The sequence below is a fragment of the Anomaloglossus baeobatrachus genome, chromosome 6 (assembly GCF_048569485.1).
Source record: "Anomaloglossus baeobatrachus isolate aAnoBae1 chromosome 6, aAnoBae1.hap1, whole genome shotgun sequence".
In the NCBI taxonomy this organism is placed as follows: domain Eukaryota; kingdom Metazoa; phylum Chordata; class Amphibia; order Anura; family Aromobatidae; genus Anomaloglossus; species Anomaloglossus baeobatrachus.
The window spans coordinates 199,742,388-199,747,016 of record NC_134358.1 but is presented as its reverse complement, the minus strand read 5'-3'; positions in this window follow the sequence as shown (position 1 = coordinate 199,747,016).

Genomic DNA, 4,629 nt, shown 5'->3' with positions numbered 1-4,629 from the left:
GGGAGGCAAACAGTTTTCAAACACTAGGAGCAAGATGGTAACAATGGAGTGACATGACAAGAATCTGCATACAGTGGCATGTAAAAGTTTGGGCACTCCTGGTCAAAATTACTGTTATTGTGAACAGATAAGCAAGTTTAAGATGAAATGATCTCTAAACAGCATAAAGTTAAAGAAGGCACAAAAAAAATATTTTCATCTTTTACATTTCAAGAATTCTAAAAAGGAAAATGGGCTGATGCTGGGCACCCTTAGAGATTTGTGTGCTCAGATAATTTTGACCAATGTTTGAGACGTTAATAGCTTCTTAGTGTTATGGCTTGTTCACTATCATTGTTAGGAAAAGCAAGGTGATGCAAATTTCACAGCACTATAGCAGCCAAGGGTTCTTCTATGCAGCTGCCTAGCTCTCTGAAAATGAAAATGATGGAGGCCCTCAAACCAGGAAAAGGCTATAAGAAAATAGCAAAGAGTTTTCAAGTGGCCCTTTCCTCAGTTCGAAATGTAACTAACCTCTTCATGACACATGACGTACTGGATACGGCATAGATCATGTCACTGTAATCCCCATGGCAGCCCACGGTGATCTGAGTTGAACAGCTGACATGTGTGCCTGCCAGACATGAGTGCAAGCGCGTTCCACCTGCGCCAATTAACCCTTTACATCTCACTGTCAAAATCTGACAGCGATATGTAAAAGCGCGCCACAGTAACCATTCACTTACCCGGCGCCATCGAAAGTCACGTAACTTCTAATGGTTGCCATGGTAGCACAGGCCCATGTGATGACTCCTGTAGCTATCATGAGTCACTTTCTCTCACTGCTGGCAGACTGCTGTGTATGAGAGGAAAGCTGCTCTTGTACAGATCAGAGCAATGCTGCTCTGATCTACCGAAAGGAACAAGCGATCAGACTGCTGATCCTTGTAGTCTCCTAGGGGACTTAGTAAAATAAAAGAAAAAAGTGAAAAAAGTTTTAAAAAATAAATCTAAAAACACCTAAAAGTTCAAATCAAAGGGTTAAAAAATAGTGATGGGCGATCCCAAATTGTAAAGTACGAGGATCGTACTGTCGTACCAACCACATAGTTATCGTGTACATGGTCCTGAACACGAGCTTTCCTGAGAAGCTCGTGTTACAGTTCGGGTCCAGTTTGGGTCCAGGAGCTGTAAAAAAAAAAAAGCACATTATTAAAAAACATTATGATCATAGTTACAGGTCCCGCGACATGTCCTGCAGACTCTGTCTCCCGGCCACTTCTGCTTCCCATCATTGCTGTGCCCCCGGTAAGCATTACTGTCTAAAAGACCTTCCATGATGTCCTAGCCATGTGACCAGTCTAGTGTGAATGTTGTACAGACATTGGCTTACAGATTGTTCACATGACTATGACATCATCCAAGGTACTGTTATGTGAACTTTTAAGCCCTGTGCCCACGGGAGCTTGCTTCTGCGGATTTTGCTGCGGAAAACCTGCAGATTTATCTGGATTTTCCAGCTAAATCCGCAGGTTTCAGCATGTACAGACACTCCCCATGTTATCCTATGGGACATGGGGAGTGCTGTGTCCATGTTGCGGAATGTGCGGTTGCGGAATATGCTGCGGATATCCCGCAGCTGCACATAACTGCATGTCAATTATTCATGCGGCATTACCTGCGGAAATCCCCTGCTTTGGCCCATACTTACCTGCCTTGATAGCAGACACCCGGTCATTTTCCCTCGGTGCACAGGAGCAGGAAGGAGGAGGTGGGCGGGGCCTGCACGAGGTCCGGTCATGTGACAGCCGGAGCTAGTTCAGGCCCGCCCACCTTCTCCTTCACAGTGTAAACACGGCCAGAGACGGGAGAGAAGTGCTGCATGATGGAGGTATGAACGCACTGATCACTCAGCACTTGTTCTGCATTGAGGATGCAGTGCCGAAGCCATGGTACTGTATTCTCAATGCAGAATGCCCGCACCATATCCGCAGGACATTCCGCAAATAAACCGCAGCATGTAAACAGACATAGTTGTGCTGCGGTTTTCTGGGAGATCCTGCGGAATGTCCTGCGGATATAACCGCAGGACACTTTCCCCCGTGGGCACATAGCCCACATAGCTCACTGTGTGATTGTTGCATCGCATCACCTAGCCCTCCGTCACATACAATAGGCCTGACAGGCACATCTCTTTTACTTTCATTTCTCCTTCCTCACCAGATTGTGAGGAAATCCCCTCCCTCCAGGTAGTCTCCTGTCTCTAGCAGCTCTGTGAAACCTCATACCACAGTTGGATTGCAGAGCTTCAGGAGGACAGATATAACTGCGCTAATCTCTCAGGCTCATTGTATGTGAACACGTCACACTCAATAAGGTTGGTATTTTATGTTTTTATTCATCACATGCTCTGCGAGTGTAATTTTTCTGGGGAAACTTCAGGATCTAATTCTGATTGAATATGTGTTTAATAGTACTTAAGGTACCTTAAAATTAAGTTTGTTTCCATAAATTTTCTTTGTAGAGTTTTTTGACAGAGTCGAACTGGGGACTATTTGGCAGGAGTTTTGAAATGTTTGTATTTCAGAGTTATTAGTTTTATGTTAAGTAAATGGTTTTTTTTTGCACCTGATTATGTGTAGCCTCTTTTATTACATCCCTATGAAGGTCACTGATCACTTTTAGAGCACTGAAATTGCAAACATTAGATATTATAGGTATTTTTCTAGCCTGCGCCTGACAGTCACATTGTATGTGAACTCGTTAGAACCGATATTGTATGTGACGGAGGGCTAGCATAGCGCACACTCTCCCGACAGGAGCGGATCAGCTGCATGTATTTCCATGCAGCTGAGGCACTCCTGTCCGGAGAGTGTGAGGCCGTGCAGGGTGATGCAATGCGAGACGCAAGTGGAATCATCCCCTCACTGTCAACCTGCTTCTCGCTCTGTACAGAGTGATGAAGCAGGGCTGACATGGCTCTACTTGCTTCTCACTTTGTATAGGTGCTGTCTGTACAAAGTGATGAAGATGTAATTGCTGTCCCTGTGAACCATGTCAGACTAAGGATTGTTTTTATAATAAAGATAGAGTCTTTAATTTTTTTTTGTTTTATTTCTAATAAAAAAAAAATTCTCTGTGTTGTTTTTTTTTTTTACTGTTTACTAGAAATTCAGGTTGGCCATGTCTAATTTGGCGTGACACCATGAATTTCAGGGTTAGTAACATCTGAGAATACAAAGCTGGTATTAACCCCATTATTACGCAGCTTGCCACCACCACCAGGGCCGCTGGACGAGCCAGGTAAAGCGCATGGAAATGGAGCTAAGAAACAATGTGCCACTTCCAGGGGCAGCTATGGGCTGCCAAGAATTCCAGCCCCCAGCTACCTGGTTTACCTGACTGGCTATCAAAATACGGCGGGAGCCCACGCATTTTTTTTAATTCTTTTTTTTAAATAATTAAAAAAAAATTAATGGGCTTCCCTGTATTTTGCACAGAGCTCAGCATCCATCATACCCAAGCACAGCGCTGTTCACTTAGTGGTTTGCACTCGTAACAAACTCAAACTTCGAATCTGAACTTTGCTTTTTTTGGTAGTCTATTTCCGAACTTCGAACCTCAGGTTCATCTAAAGCTTCTCATGAGCCAGATCAGACACCCCATACTTTGCACTGACGAGGGGCAAGCATCCCGAAACACTGTGTCTGCAAATTGGGATTCTGATCTGGCTTATATATCCTAGGTCATATGCAAAGGATTGTTAAAAATCCACATTTGACTTTTAGGATCGCTACTTCCAATAGGTGGCGCTGCGCTAGAGTTTGTCTCCATTCCTGGAGAGATAATTTTAATATTCCCCAGAGGGGTGTGGCAGCTATAAGTCCCCTTACTTTACTGGCAGCCAGACTGGCTTGCAAAGTCTCCTTAAGGAGAATAGTGTTCCCCCGTGGTCCCCACAAAGCTTCTCATGAGCCAGATCAGACACCCCATACTTTGCACTGACGAGGGGCAAGCACCCCGAAACACCGTGTCTGCAAATTGGGATTTTGATCTGGCTTATATATCCTAGGTCATATGCAAAGGATTGTTAAAAATCCACATTTGACTTTTAGGATCGCTACTTCCAATAGGTGGCGCTGCGCTAGAGTTTGTCTCCATTTCTGGAGAGATAATTTGAATACCTTTAAGTGACAATGCATAAATAAAACCACACATATGCTGTGCATAACTTCCTTTATAGGTAACAAATTGCAGTCAATAGAACATATTTACACAAAAATAAAACCACTTTTCAACTCTCAAAATATCATAAGACAGGGAAATCAGCTGAGTAAAAATTGCTGCAGTTCAGTAGCTCCACTGAATTCAATAACATAGTACGCATTGTAATTGTAGATTACCATTAAGGTATGCATCAAGCACTACCATACTAAGTTGCTCGGTACTTGAAACGAGCGGTTGGAAGCTCAAATGGTCTTGACTTGTGTAACTTAGCACAATGGAAGTCAATGGGGGAACTCTAGCATTTTTCTGGAAGATCTTCTGAAAAATGCTAGTTTCCCATTGACGTCCATTACACTCGGTACACGAGTCGAGCCCGTCCGAGCATCCAACTATTTGTTACAATTATTGAGCATCGTAGTGTTC